At 39.0% G+C, this 14,593-nt stretch overlaps 12 non-coding genes across 12 annotated transcripts; all 12 read left to right on the top strand.

Moving 5' to 3' along the window:
• The first annotated feature begins 796 nt into the window (after positions 1–796).
• TRNAY-GUA (transfer RNA tyrosine (anticodon GUA)) lies at positions 797–886 on the top strand. The gene is given in 2 exon segments: positions 797–833; positions 851–886. It is a non-coding gene; the product is annotated as a tRNA-Tyr (tRNA).
• Positions 887–1,491: 605 nt separating this feature from the next.
• TRNAE-UUC (transfer RNA glutamic acid (anticodon UUC)) lies at positions 1,492–1,563 on the top strand. The gene has a single exon. It is a non-coding gene; the product is annotated as a tRNA-Glu (tRNA).
• A 992-nt stretch (positions 1,564–2,555) lies between these two features.
• Positions 2,556–2,645, top strand: TRNAY-GUA (transfer RNA tyrosine (anticodon GUA)). Its single transcript is given in 2 exon segments — positions 2,556–2,592; positions 2,610–2,645. It is a non-coding gene; the product is annotated as a tRNA-Tyr (tRNA).
• Positions 2,646–4,312: 1,667 nt separating this feature from the next.
• Positions 4,313–4,402, top strand: TRNAY-GUA (transfer RNA tyrosine (anticodon GUA)). Its single transcript is given in 2 exon segments — positions 4,313–4,349; positions 4,367–4,402. It is a non-coding gene; the product is annotated as a tRNA-Tyr (tRNA).
• Positions 4,403–6,069: 1,667 nt separating this feature from the next.
• Positions 6,070–6,159, top strand: TRNAY-GUA (transfer RNA tyrosine (anticodon GUA)). Its single transcript is given in 2 exon segments — positions 6,070–6,106; positions 6,124–6,159. It is a non-coding gene; the product is annotated as a tRNA-Tyr (tRNA).
• A 605-nt stretch (positions 6,160–6,764) lies between these two features.
• Positions 6,765–6,836, top strand: TRNAE-UUC (transfer RNA glutamic acid (anticodon UUC)). Its single transcript has one exon. It is a non-coding gene; the product is annotated as a tRNA-Glu (tRNA).
• Positions 6,837–7,827: 991 nt separating this feature from the next.
• TRNAY-GUA (transfer RNA tyrosine (anticodon GUA)) lies at positions 7,828–7,917 on the top strand. The gene is given in 2 exon segments: positions 7,828–7,864; positions 7,882–7,917. It is a non-coding gene; the product is annotated as a tRNA-Tyr (tRNA).
• Positions 7,918–8,522: 605 nt separating this feature from the next.
• On the top strand, positions 8,523–8,594 carry TRNAE-UUC (transfer RNA glutamic acid (anticodon UUC)). Its single transcript has one exon. It is a non-coding gene; the product is annotated as a tRNA-Glu (tRNA).
• Positions 8,595–9,587: 993 nt separating this feature from the next.
• TRNAY-GUA (transfer RNA tyrosine (anticodon GUA)) lies at positions 9,588–9,677 on the top strand. The gene is given in 2 exon segments: positions 9,588–9,624; positions 9,642–9,677. It is a non-coding gene; the product is annotated as a tRNA-Tyr (tRNA).
• A 604-nt stretch (positions 9,678–10,281) lies between these two features.
• On the top strand, positions 10,282–10,353 carry TRNAE-UUC (transfer RNA glutamic acid (anticodon UUC)). Its single transcript has one exon. It is a non-coding gene; the product is annotated as a tRNA-Glu (tRNA).
• Positions 10,354–13,102: 2,749 nt separating this feature from the next.
• TRNAY-GUA (transfer RNA tyrosine (anticodon GUA)) lies at positions 13,103–13,192 on the top strand. Its single transcript is given in 2 exon segments — positions 13,103–13,139; positions 13,157–13,192. It is a non-coding gene; the product is annotated as a tRNA-Tyr (tRNA).
• Positions 13,193–13,797: 605 nt separating this feature from the next.
• TRNAE-UUC (transfer RNA glutamic acid (anticodon UUC)) lies at positions 13,798–13,869 on the top strand. Its single transcript has one exon. It is a non-coding gene; the product is annotated as a tRNA-Glu (tRNA).
• The last annotated feature ends 724 nt before the right edge of the window (positions 13,870–14,593 follow it).

Genomic DNA, 14,593 nt, shown 5'->3' with positions numbered 1-14,593 from the left:
TCTTCCAAATTTCGAGTGAGACAACCCTATTTTATATGTAACACATCCTTCATGTGAAAAAAAAAAAACTCTTGAACTTGTGGATCAATGGGTTTCCAGGGAAGGTTCACAACTTTTTAATGGTGCAGTAGGGATGTTCTGAATGAAACTAGACTACGCCAATGCTTACAAACCAATAATGTCTGCTTCTGTGCCCAGAATTTCTCCGCTTTCCTTAATCAGCATACAAAGGACAGGTTTAAGAGACCACGGATGGGAACTGAAATACAATATTACTTCTGAAATCCCATGGATCTGAACCCATAGAAGATGCATTGTAAAAACAGAGAGTACTGTGAGAAATAGTGGTGGCAGCGTGGACCATTGACTAGAAATCCATTTTTGTCTCACTGGGCAAAAGTTTGACAATTTGTCACCACAATTTCTGGAATTTTCATCAATTAAAAAAGTCAAGCTAAATTGGAGAACGCAGAAGAGGTTGAAAATTTTCCAGCATTTTTAATCTTGACGTAAAGGCGTCTGCAGTTGGAAAATCTAAGGAAGCTGTTTTCCCAACTATTTCTGAAGCTAATTAATTCAAAATGAACAAATAAAAATCAAACTTTTAAGATGTATTACCAATTATTAAATATGACAATTTTTACAACTTTTGATGAGCAAGTAGACCAGAAATAAAAATGTGGATCTCTTTATCTAGACAAGCAATTTTTCTGTTTTATGGATATTTCAATTCTGTTTGTGTTTTCACTCAGTCAGATGTAGTGCACATGACATCAGAAATCCTGTAAAGCACAATCCTTCGATAGCTCAGCTGGTAGAGCGGAGGACTGTAGAGGAAATTGGTACAGAAATCCTTAGGACACTGGTTCAACTCCGGCTCGAAGGAAAGTTTTTCATATCAGTTTAGAGGGCAATTTCTGACATATTAAATACCCAGAAATATGCATGACTCATGCTGTTTATCTTTAATAGTCAGAGAAACTGTAACTTGTTTTCATTTCTGCTGCCTGTTAATCTTCCTGCATGCTGCTGAGCCTCTAGTAGGGCAATTATGGTTTCTGTGCTCTGTTGAAGTACAGTGCAGAGGCAGGTGATAGAGACACGAGTTCTGTTACTGGGGATACTTTCCATAGCTCTTTGCAACTCATTAAAATGGAAATGAGAACCTTTTCCACTTCTTGGAAAGTGGCCTACAGACATCACACATGGATTTATTGCATTGTTACCTATCCTGCTGGATTGGCATTTACAAATCTGCAAGTGGTCAGGGACGTGCCGTGATGATGCAAATCACATCATCAAACATTGCCCACCTCACTGATCACTGAGTGGTCTGGAGCATGATGATGAAATTAGTGTCATCTTAGGCCATGCCAAACCCACTCCATGTCACCACCTGGTTAAATATGAAATACACAGAGAGTTAAGATACATTACAGCAAAGCATGATATATTTGTTCTGCTGCTATGCTGAAACACTCAACGGAAAAGTCCCATATGGTCTAGCAGTTAGGATTCCTGGTTTTCACCCAGGTGGCCCGGGTTCGACTCCCGGTATGGGAAGTTGAAGCTTTTTTGAATGGCAGCAACAGTACCACTTGTTTAATGCTCTGTTGATCTCAGCAACAAAATCCAGGAGAAACTGTGCTTTGGTTATGGAAATGGGATGTGGTCAAATCCACAGTATTTATATACCTCCCAACATTTCTGTATCCAAAATTAGGACAGAACTGGTCTGACCCCATATTTCAACATCCATCTTCCAAATTTCGAGTGGGACAACCGTATTTTATATGTAACACATCCTTCATGTGAAAAAAAAGAACTCTTGAACTTGTGTATCAATGGGTTTCCAGGGAGAGTTCACAACTTTTTAATGGTGCAGTAGGGATGTTCTGAATGAAACTAAACTACGCCAATGCTTACAAACCAATAATGTCTGCTTCTGTGCCCAGAATTTCTCCGCTTTCCTTAATCAGCATACAAAGGACAGGTTTAAGAGACCACGGATGGGAACTGAAATACAATATTACTTCTGAAATCCCATGGATCTGAACCCATAGAAGATGCATTGTAAAAACAGAGAGTACTGTGAGAAATAGTGGTGGCAGCGTGGACCATTGACTAGAAATCCATTTTTGTCTCACTGGGCAAAAGTTTGACAATTTGTCACCACAATTTCTGGAATTTTCATCAATTAAAAAAGTCAAGCTAAATTGGAGAACGCAGAAGAGGTTGAAAATTTTCCAGCATTTTTAATCTTGACGTAAAGGCGTCTGCAGTTGGAAAATCTAAGGAAGCTGTTTTCCCAACTATTTCTGAAGCTAATTAATTCAAAATGAACAAATAAAAAATCAAACTTTTAATGATGTATTACCAATTATTAAATATGACAATTTTTACAACTTTTGATGAGCAAGTAGACCAGAAATAAAAATGTGGATCTCTTTATCTAGACAAGCAATTTTTCTGTTTTATGGATAATTCAATTTTGTTTGTGTATTCACTCAGTCAGATGTAGTGCACATGACATCAAAATTCCTTTAAAGCACAATCCTTCGATAGCTCAGCTGGTAGAGCGGAGGACTGTAGAGGAAATTGGTACAGAAATCCTTAGGTCGCTGGTTCAACTCCAGCTCGAAGGAAAGCTTTTCATATCATTTTAAAGGGGAATTTCTGACATATTAAATACCCAGAAATATGCATGGCTCATGCTGTTTATCTTTAATAGTTAGAGAAACTGTAACTTGTTTTCATTTCTGCTGCCTGTTAATCATCCTGCATGCTGCTGAGCCTCTAGTAGGGCAATTATGGTTTCTGTGCTCTGTTGAAGTACAGTGCAGAGGCAGGTGATAGGGACACGAGTTCTGTTACTGGGGATACTTTCCATAGCTCTTTGCAACTCATTAAAATGGAAATGAGAACCTTTTCCACTTCTTGGAAAGTGGCCTCCAGACATCACACATGGATTTATTGCATTGTTACCTATCCTGCTGGATTGGCATTTACAAATCTGCAAGTGGTCAGGGACGTGCCGTGATGATGCAAATCACATCATCAAACATTGCCCACCTCACTAATCACTGAGTGGTCTGGAGCGTGATGATGAAATTAGTGTCATCTTAGGCCATGCCAAACCCACTCCATGTCACCACCTGGTTAAATATGAAATACACAGAGAGTTAAGATACATTACAGCAAAGCATGATATATTTGTTCTGCTGCTATGCTGAAACAGTCAACGGAAATGTCCCATATGGTCTAGCTTTAGGATTCCTGGTTTTCACCCAGGCGGCCCGGGTTCGACTCCCGGTATGGGAAGTTGAAGCTTTTTTGAATGGCAGCAACAGTACCACTTGTTTAATGCTCTGTTGATCTCAGCAACAAAATCCAGGAGAAACTGTGCTTTGGTTATGGAAATGGGATGTGGTGAAAACCACAGTATTTATATACCTCCCAACATTTCTGTATCCAAAATTAGGACAGAACTGGTCTGACCCCATATTTCAACATCCATCTTCCAAATTTCGAGTGGGACAACCCTATTTTATATGTAACACATCCTTCATGTGAAAAAAAAGAACTCTTGAACTTGTGGATCAATGGGTTTCCAGGGAGAGTTCACAACTTTTTAATGGTGCAGTAGGGATGTTCTGAATGAAACTAGACTACGCCAATGCTTACAAACCAATAATGTCTGCTTCTGTGCCCAGAATTTCTCCTCTTTCCTTAATCAGCATATAAAAGACAGGTTTAAGAGACTACGGATGTGAACTGAAATACAATATTACTTCTGAAATCCCATGGATCTGAACACATAGAAGATGCAATGTAAAAACAGAGAGTACTGTGAGAAATAGTGGTGGCAGCATGGACCATTGACTAGAAATCCATTTTTGTCTCACTGGGCAAAAGTTTGACAATTTGTCACCACAATTTCTGGAATTTTCATCAATTAAAAAAGTCAAGCTAAATTGGAGAATGCAGAAGAGGTTGAAAATTTTCCAGCATTTTTAATCTTGACGTAAAGGCGTCTGCAGTTGGAAAATCTAAGGAAGCTGTTTTCCCAACTATTTCTGAAGCTAATTAATTCAAAATGAACAAATAAAAATCAAACTTTTAATGATGTATTACCAATTATTAAACATGACAATTTTTACAACTTTTGATGAGCAAGTAGACCAGAAATAAAAATGTGGATCTCTTTATCTAGACAAGCAATTTTTCTGTTTTATGGATAATTCAATTCTGTTTGTGTTTTCACTCAGTCAGATGTAGTGCACATGACATCAGAAGTCCTCTAAAGCACAATCCTTCGATAGCTCAGCTGGTAGAGCGGAGGACTGTAGAGGAAATTGGTACAGAAATCCTTAGGTCGCTGGTTCAACTCCGGCTCGAAGGAAAGTTTTTCATATCATTTTAGAGGGCAATTTCTGACATATTAAATAGCCAGAAATATGCATGACTCATGCTGTTTATCTTTAATAGTCAGAGAAACTGTAACTTGTTTTCATTTCTGCTGCCTGTTAATCATCCTGCATGCTGCTGAGCCTCTAGTAGGGCAATTATGGTTTCTGTGCTCTGTTGAAGTACAGTGCAGAGGCAGGTGATAGAGACACGAGTTCTGTTACTGGGGATACTTTCCATAGCTCTTTGCAACTCATTAAAATGGAAATGAGAACCTTTTCCACTTCTTGGAAAGTGGCCTCCAGACATCACACATGGATTTATTGCATTGTTACCTATCCTGCTGGATTGGCATTTACAAATCTGCAAGTGGTCAGGGACGTGCCGTGATGATGCAAATCACATCATCAAACATTGCCCACCTCACTAATCACTGAGTGGTCTGGAGCGTGATGATGAAATTAGTGTCATCTTAGGCCATGCCAAACCCACTCCATGTCACCACCTGGTTAAATATGAAATACACAGAGAGTTAAGATACATTACAGCAAAGCATGATATATTTGTTCTGCTGCTATGCTGAAACACTCAACGGAAATGTCCCATATGGTCTAGCTTTAGGATTCCTGGTTTTCACCCAGGCGGCCCGGGTTCGACTCCCGGTATGGGAAGTTGAAGCTTTTTTGAATGGCAGCAACAGTACCACTTGTTTAATGCTCTGTTGATCTCAGCAACAAAATCCAGGAGAAACTGTGCTTTGGTTATGGAAATGGGATGTGGTGAAATCCACAGTATTTATATACCTCCCAACATTTCTGTATCCAAAATTAGGACAGAACTGGTCTGACCCCATATTTCAACATCCATCTTCCAAATTTCGAGTGGGACAACCCTATTTTATATGTAACACATCCTTCATGTGAAAAAAAAGAACTCTTGAACTTGTGGATCAATGGGTTTCCAGGGACAGTTCACAACTTTTTAATGGTGCAGTTGGGATGTTATGAATGAAACTAGACTACGCCAATGCTTACAAACCAATAATGTCTGCTTCTGTGCCCAGAATTTCTCCTCTTTCCTTAATCAGCATATAAAAGACAGGTTTAAGAGACTACGGATGTGAACTGAAATACAATATTACTTCTGAAATCCCATGGATCTGAACACATAGAAGATGCAATGTAAAAACAGAGAGTACTGTGAGAAATAGTGGTGGCAGCGTGGACCATTGACTAGAAATCCATTTTTGTCTCACAGGGCAAAAGTTTGACAATTTGTCACCACAATTTCTGGAATTTTCATCAATTAAAAAAGTCAAGCTAAATTGGAGAATGCAGAAGAGGTTGAAAATTTTCCAGCATTTTTAATCTTGACGTAAAGGCGTCTGCAGTTGGAAAATCTAAGGAAGCTGTTTTCCCAACTATTTCTGAAGCTAATTAATTCAAAATGAACAAATAAAAATCAAACTTTTAATGATGTATTACCAATTATTAAACATGACAATTTTTACAACTTTTGATGAGCAAGTAGACCAGAAATAAAAATGTGGATCTCTTTATCTAGACAAGCAATTTTTCTGTTTTATGGATAATTCAATTCTGTTTGTGTTTTCACTCAGTCAGATGTAGTGCACATGACATCAGAAGTCCTCTAAAGCACAATCCTTCGATAGCTCAGCTGGTAGAGCGGAGGACTGTAGAGGAAATTGGTACAGAAATCCTTAGGTCGCTGGTTCAACTCCGGCTCGAAGGAAAGTTTTTCATATCATTTTAGAGGGCAATTTCTGACATATTAAATAGCCAGAAATATGCATGACTCATGCTGTTTATCTTTAATAGTCAGAGAAACTGTAACTTGTTTTCATTTCTGCTGCCTGTTAATCATCCTGCATGCTGCTGAGCCTCTAGTAGGGCAATTATGGTTTCTGTGCTCTGTTGAAGTACAGTGCAGAGGCAGGTGATAGAGACACGAGTTCTTTTACTGGGGATACTTTCCATAGCTCTTTGCAACTCATTAAAATGGAAATGAGAACCTTTTCCACTTCTTGGAAAGTGGCCTCCAGACATCACACATGGATTTATTGCATTGTTACCTATCCTGCTGGATTGGCATTTACAAATCTGCAAGTGGTCAGGGACGTGCCGTGATGATGCAAATCACATCATCAAACATTGCCCACCTCACTGATCACTGAGTGGTCTGGAGCGTGATGATGAAATTAGTGTCATCTTAGGCCATGCCAAACCCACTCAATGTCACCACCTGGTTAAATATGAAATACACAGAGAGTTAAGATACATTACAGCAAAGCATGATATATTTGTTCTGCTGCTATGCTGAAACACTCAACGGAAAAGTCCCATATGGTCTAGCAGTTAGGATTCCTGGTTTTCACCCAGATGGCCCGGGTTCGACTCCCGGTATGGGAAGTTGAAGCTTTTTTGAATGGCAGCAACAGCACCACTTGTTTAATGCTCTGTTGATCTCAGCAACAAAATCCAGGAGAAACTGTGCTTTGGTTATGGAAATGGGATGTGGTCAAATCCACAGTATTTATATACCTCCCAACATTTCTGTATCCAAAATTAGGACAGAACTGGTCTGACCCCATATTTCAACATCCATCTTCCAAATTTCGAGTGGGACAACCCTATTTTATATGTAACACATCCTTCATGTGAAAAAAAAGAACTCTTGAACTTGTGGATCAATGGGTTTCCAGGGACAGTTCACAACTTTTTAATGGTGCAGTTGGGATGTTATGAATGAAACTAGACTACGCCAATGCTTACAAACCAATAATGTCTGCTTCTGTGCCCAGAATTTCTCCTCTTTCCTTAATCAGCATATAAAAGACAGGTTTAAGAGACTACGGATGTGAACTGAAATACAATATTACTTCTGAAATCCCATGGATCTGAACACATAGAAGATGCAATGTAAAAACAGAGAGTACTGTGAGAAATAGTGGTGGCAGCGTGGACCATTGACTAGAAATCCATTTTTGTCTCACTGGGCAAAAGTTTGACAATTTGTCACCACAATTTCTGGAATTTTCATCAATTAAAAAAGTCAAGCTAAATTGGAGAATGCAGAAGAGGTTGAAAATTTTCCAGCATTTTTAATCTTGACGTAAAGGCGTCTGCAGTTGGAAAATCTAAGGAAGCTGTTTTCCCAACTATTTCTGAAGCTAATTAATTCAAAATGAACAAATAAAAATCAAACTTTTAATGATGTATTACCAATTATTAAACATGACAATTTTTACAACTTTTGATGAGCAAGTAGACCAGAAATAAAAATGTGGATCTCTTTATCTAGACAAGCAATTTTTCTGTTTTATGGATAATTCAATTCTGTTTGTGTTTTCACTCAGTCAGATGTAGTGCACATGACATCAGAAGTCCTCTAAAGCACAATCCTTCGATAGCTCAGCTGGTAGAGCGGAGGACTGTAGAGGAAATTGGTACAGAAATCCTTAGGTCGCTGGTTCAACTCCGGCTCGAAGGAAAGTTTTTCATATCATTTTAGAGGGCAATTTCTGACATATTAAATAGCCAGAAATATGCATGACTCATGCTGTTTATCTTTAATAGTCAGAGAAACTGTAACTTGTTTTCATTTCTGCTGCCTGTTAATCATCCTGCATGCTGCTGAGCCTCTAGTAGGGCAATTATGGTTTCTGTGCTCTGTTGAAGTACAGTGCAGAGGCAGGTGATAGAGACACGAGTTCTGTTACTGGGGATACTTTCCATAGCTCTTTGCAACTCATTAAAATGGAAATGAGAACCTTTTCCACTTCTTGGAAAGTGGCCTACAGACATCACACATGGATTTATTGCATTGTTACCTATCCTGCTGGATTGGCATTTACAAATCTGCAAGTGGTCAGGGACGTGCCGTGATGATGCAAATCACATCATCAAACATTGCCCACCTCACTGATCACTGAGTGGTCTGGAGCGTGATGATGAAATTAGTGTCATCTTAGGCCATGCCAAACCCACTCAATGTCACCACCTGGTTAAATATGAAATACACAGAGAGTTAAGATACATTACAGCAAAGCATGATATATTTGTTCTGCTGCTATGCTGAAACACTCAACGGAAAAGTCCCATATGGTCTAGCAGTTAGGATTCCTGGTTTTCACCCAGATGGCCCGGGTTCGACTCCCGGTATGGGAAGTTGAAGCTTTTTTGAATGGCAGCAACAGTACCACTTGTTTAATGCTCTGTTGATCTCAGCAACAAAATCCAGGAGAAACTGTGCTTTGGTTATGGAAATGGGATGTGGTCAAATCCACAGTATTTATATACCTCCCAACATTTCTGTATCCAAAATTAGGACAGAACTGGTCTGACCCCATATTTCAACATCCATCTTCCAAATTTCGAGTGGGACAACCCTATTTTATATGTAACACATCCTTCATGTGAAAAAAAAAAAAACTCTTGAACTTGTGGATCAATGGGTTTCCAGGGAAGGTTCACAACTTTTTAATGGTGCAGTAGGGATGTTCTGAATGAAACTAGACTACGCCAATGCTTACAAACCAATAATGTCTGCTTCTGTGCCCAGAATTTCTCCGCTTTTCTTAATCAGCATACAAAGGACAGGTTTAAGAGACCACGGATGGGAACTGAAATACAATATTACTTCTGAAATCCCATGGATCTGAACACATAGAAGATGCAATGTAAAAACAGAGAGTACTGTGAGAAATAGTGGTGGCAGCGTGGACCATTGACTAGAAATCCATTTTTGTCTCACTGGGCAAAAGTTTGACAATTTGTCACCACAATTTCTGGAATTTTCATCAATTAAAAAAGTCAAGCTAAATTGGAGAACGCAGAAGAGGTTGAAAATTTTCCAGCATTTTTAATCTTGACGTAAAGGCGTCTGCAGTTGGAAAATCTAAGGAAGCTGTTTTCCTAACTATTTCTGAAGCTAATTAATTCAAAATGAACAAATAAAAATCAAACTTTTAATGATGTATTACCAATTATTAAATATGACAATTTTTACAACTTTTGATGAGCAAGTAGACCAGAAATAAAAATGTGGATCTCTTTATCTAGACAAGCAATTTTTCTGTTTTATGGATATTTCAATTCTGTTTGTGTTTTCACTCAGTCAGATGTAGTGCACATGACATCAGAAATCCTCTAAAGCACATTCCTTCGATAGCTCAGCTGGTAGAGCGGAGGACTGTAGAGGAAATTGGTACAGAAATCCTTAGGTCGCTGGTTCAACTCCGGCTCGAAGGAAAGTTTTCATATAATTTTAGAGGGCAATTTCTGACATATTAAATACCCAGAAATATGCATGACTCATGCTGTTTATCTTTAATAGTCAGAGAAACTGTAACTTGTTTTCATTTCTGCTGCCTGTTAATCTTCCTGCATGCTGCTGAGCCTCTAGTAGGGCAATTATGGTTTCTGTGCTCTGTTGAAGTACAGTGCAGAGGCAGGTGATAGAGACACGAGTTCTTTTACTGGGGATACTTTCCATAGCTCTTTGCAACTCATTAAAATGGAAATGAGAACCTTTTCCACTTCTTGGAAAGTGGCCTACAGACATCACACATGGATTTATTGCATTGTTACCTATCCTGCTGGATTGGCATTTACAAATCTGCAAGTGGTCAGGGACGTGCCGTGATGATGCAAATCACATCATCAAACATTGCCCACCTCACTGATCACTGAGTGGTCTGGAGCGTGATGATGAAATTAGTGTCATCTTAGGCCATGCCAAACCCACTCCATGTCACCACCTGGTTAAATATGAAATACACAGAGAGTTAAGATACATTACAGCAAAGCATGATATATTTGTTCTGCTGCTATGCTGAAACACTCAATGGAAAAGTCCCATATGGTCTAGCAGTTAGGATTCCTGGTTTTCACCCAGGTGGCCCGGGTTCGACTCCCGGTATGGGACGTTGAAGCTTTTTTGAATGGCAGCAACAGTACCACTTGTTTAATGCTCTGTTGATCTCAGCAACAAAATCCAGGAGAAACTGTGCTTTGGTTATGGAAATGGGATGTGGTCAAATCCACAGTATTTATATACCTCCCAACATTTCTGTATCCAAAATTAGGACAGAACTGGTCTGACCCCATATTTCAACATCCATCTTCCAAATTTCGAGTGGGACAACCGTATTTTATATGTAACACATCCTTCATGTGAAAAAAAAGAACTCTTGAACTTGTGTATCAATGGGTTTCCAGGGAGAGTTCACAACTTTTTAATGGTGCAGTAGGGATGTTCTGAATGAAACTAGACTACGCCAATGCTTACAAACCAATAATGTCTGCTTCTGTGCCCAGAATTTCTCCGCTTTCCTTAATCAGCATACAAAGGACAGGTTTAAGAGACCACGGATGGGAACTGAAATACAATATTACTTCTGAAATCCCATGGATCTGAACACATAGAAGATGCAATGTAAAAACAGAGAGTACTGTGAGAAATAGTGGTGGCAGCGTGGACCATTGACTAGAAATCCATTTTTGTCTCACTGGGCAAAAGTTTGACAATTTGTCACCACAATTTCTGGAATTTTCATCAATTAAAAAAGTCAAGCTAAATTGGAGAATGCAGAAGAGGTTGAAAATTTTCCAGCATTTTTAATCTTGACGTAAAGGCGTCTGCAGTTGGAAAATCTAAGGAAGCTGTTTTCCCAACTATTTCTGAAGCTAATTAATTCAAAATGAACAAATAAAAATCAAACTTTTAATGATGTATTACCAATTATTAAACATGACAATTTTTACAACTTTTGATGAGCAAGTAGACCAGAAATAAAAATGTGGATCTCTTTATCTAGACAAGCAATTTTTCTGTTTTATGGATAATTCAATTCTGTTTGTGTTTTCACTCAGTCAGATGTAGTGCACATGACATCAGAAGTCCTCTAAAGCACAATCCTTCAATAGCTCAGCTGGTAGAGCGGAGGACTGTAGAGGAAATTAGTACAGAAATCCTTAGGTCGCTGGTTCAACTCCGGCTCGAAGGAAAGTTTTTCATATAATTTTAGAGGGCAATTTCTGACATATTAAATAGCCAGAAATATGCATGACTCATGCTGTTTATCTTTAATAGTCAGAGAAACTGTAACTTGTTTTCATTTCTGCTGCCTGTTAATCATCCTGCATGCTGCTGAGCCTCTAGTAGGGCAATTATGGTTTCTGTGCTCTGTTGAAGTACAGTGCAGAGGCAGGTGATAGAGACACGAGTTCTGTTACTGGGGATACTTTCCATAGCTCTTTGCAACTCATTAAAATGGAAATGAGAACCTTTTCCACTTCTTGGAAAGTGGCCTACAGACATCACACATGGATTTATTGCATTGTTACCTATCCTGCTGGATTGGCATTTACAAATCTGCAAGTGGTCAGGGACGTGCCGTGATGATGCAAATCACATCATCAAACATTGCCCACCTCACTGATCACTGAGTGGTCTGGAGCGTGATGATGAAATTAGTGTCATCTTAGGCCATGCCAAACCCACTCAATGTCACCACCTGGTTAAATATGAAATACACAGAGTTAAGATACATTACAGCAAAGCATGATATATTTGTTCTGCTGCTATGCTGAAACACTCAACGGAAAAGTCCCATATGGTCTAGCAGTTAGGATTCCTGGTTTTCACCCAGGTGGCCCGGGTTTGACTCCCGGTATGGGACGTTGAAGCTTTTTTGAATGGCAGCAACAGTACCACTTGTTTAATGCTCTGTTGATCTCAGCAACAAAATCCAGGAGAAACTGTGCTTTGGTTATGGAAATGGGATGTGGTCAAATCCACAGTATTTATATACCTCCCAACATTTCTGTATCCAAAATTAGGACAGAACTGGTCTGACCCCATATTTCAACATCCATCTTCCAAATTTTGAGTGGGACAACCCTATTTTATATGTAACACATCCTTCATGTGAAAAAAAAAAAAACTCTTGAACTTGTGGATCAATGGGTTTCCAGGGAAGGTTCACAACTTTTTAATGGTGCAGTAGGGATGTTCTGAATGAAACTAGACTACGCCAATGCTTACAAACCAATAATGTCTGCTTCTGTGCCCAGAATTTCTCCGCTTTCCTTAATCAGCATACAAAGGACAGGTTTAAGAGACCACGGATGGGAACTGAAATACAATATTACTTCTGAAATCCCATGGATCTGAACCCATAGAAGATGCATTGTAAAAACAGAGAGTACTGTGAGAAATAGTGGTGGCAGCATGGACCATTGACTAGAAATCCATTTTTGTCTCACTGGGCAAAAGTTTGACAATTTGTCACCACAATTTCTGGAATTTTCATCAATTAAAAAAGTCAAGCTAAATTGGAGAACGCAGAAGAGGTTGAAAATTTTCCAGCATTTTTAATCTTGACGTAAAGGCGTCTGCAGTTGGAAAATCTAAGGAAGCTGTTTTCCCAACTATTTCTGAAGCTAATTAATTCAAAATGAACAAATAAAAATCAAACTTTTAATGATGTATTACCAATTATTAAATATGACAATTTTTACAACTTTTGATGAGCAAGTAGACCAGAAATAAAAATGTGGATCTCTTTATCTAGACAAGCAATTTTTCTGTTTTATGGATATTTCAATTCTGTTTGTGTTTTCACTCAGTCAGATGTAGTGCACATGACATCAGAAATCCTCTAAAGCACATTCCTTCGATAGCTCAGCAGGTAGAGCGGAGGACTGTAGAGGAAATTGGTACAGAAATCCTTAGGTCGCTGGTTCAACTCCGGCTCGAAGGAAAGTTTTTCATATCAGTTTAGAGGGCAATTTCTGACATATTAAATACCCAGAAATATGCATGACTCATGCTGTTTATCTTTAATAGTCAGAGAAACTGTAACTTGTTTTCATTTCTGCTGCCTGTTAATCTTCCTGCATGCTGCTGAGCCTCTAGTAGGGCAATTATGGTTTCTGTGCTCTGTTGAAGTACAGTGCAGAGGCAGGTGATAGAGACACGAGTTCTTTTACTGGGGATACTTTCCATAGCTCTTTGCAACTCATTAAAATGGAAATGAGAACCTTTTCCACTTCTTGGAAAGTGGCCTACAGACATCACACATGGATTTATTGCATTGTTACCTATCCTGCTGGATTGGCATTTACAAATCTGCAAGTGGTCAGGGACGTGCCGTGATGATGCAAATCACATCATCAAACATTGCCCACCTCACTGATCACTGAGTGGTCTGGAGCGTGATGATGAAATTAGTGTCATCTTAGGCCATGCCAAACCCACTCCATGTCACCACCTGGTTAAATATAAAATACACAGAGAGTTAAGATACATTACAGCAAAGCATGATATATTTGTTCTGCTGCTATGCTGAAACACTCAACGGAAAAGTCCCATATGGTCTAGCAGTTAGGATTCCTGGTTTTCACCCAGGTGGCCCGGGTTCGACTCCCGGTATGGGAAGTTGAAGCTTTTTTGAATGGCAGCAACAGTACCACTTGTTTAATGCTCTGTTGATCTCAGCAACAAAATCCAGGAGAAACTGTGCTTTGGTTATGGAAATGGGATGTGGTCAAATCCACAGTATTTATATACCTCCCAACATTTCTGTATCCAAAATTAGGACAGAACTGGTCTGACCCCATATTTCAACATCCATCTTCCAAATTTCGAGTGGGACAACCGTATTTTATATGTAACACATCCTTCATGTGAAAAAAAAGAACTCTTGAACTTGTGTATCAATGGGTTTCCAGGGAGAGTTCACAACTTTTTAATGGTGCAGTAGGGATGTTCTGAATGAAACTAGACTACGCCAATGCTTACAAACCAATAATGTCTGCTTCTGTGCCCAGAATTTCTCCGCTTTCCTTAATCAGCATACAAATGACAGGTTTTAGAGACCACGGATGGGAACTGAAATACAATATTACTTCTGAAATCCCATGGATCTGAACCCATAGAAGATGCATTGTAAAAACAGAGAGTACTGTGAGAAATAGTGGTGGCAGCGTGGACCATTGACTAGAAATCCATTTTTGTCTCACTGGGCAAAAGTTTGACAATTTGTCACCACAATTTCTGGAATTTTCATCAATTAAAAAAGTCAAGCTAAATTGGAGAACGCAGAAGAGTTTGAAAATTTTCCAGCATTTTTAATCTTGACGTAAAGGCGTCTGCAGTTGGA

This window comes from Mixophyes fleayi, chromosome 3, assembly GCF_038048845.1.
Source record: "Mixophyes fleayi isolate aMixFle1 chromosome 3, aMixFle1.hap1, whole genome shotgun sequence".
In the NCBI taxonomy this organism is placed as follows: Eukaryota; Metazoa; Chordata; class Amphibia; order Anura; family Limnodynastidae; genus Mixophyes; species Mixophyes fleayi.
The sequence above is the reverse complement of the archived record's forward strand: the minus strand, read 5'-3'. Positions and strand labels throughout refer to the sequence as shown.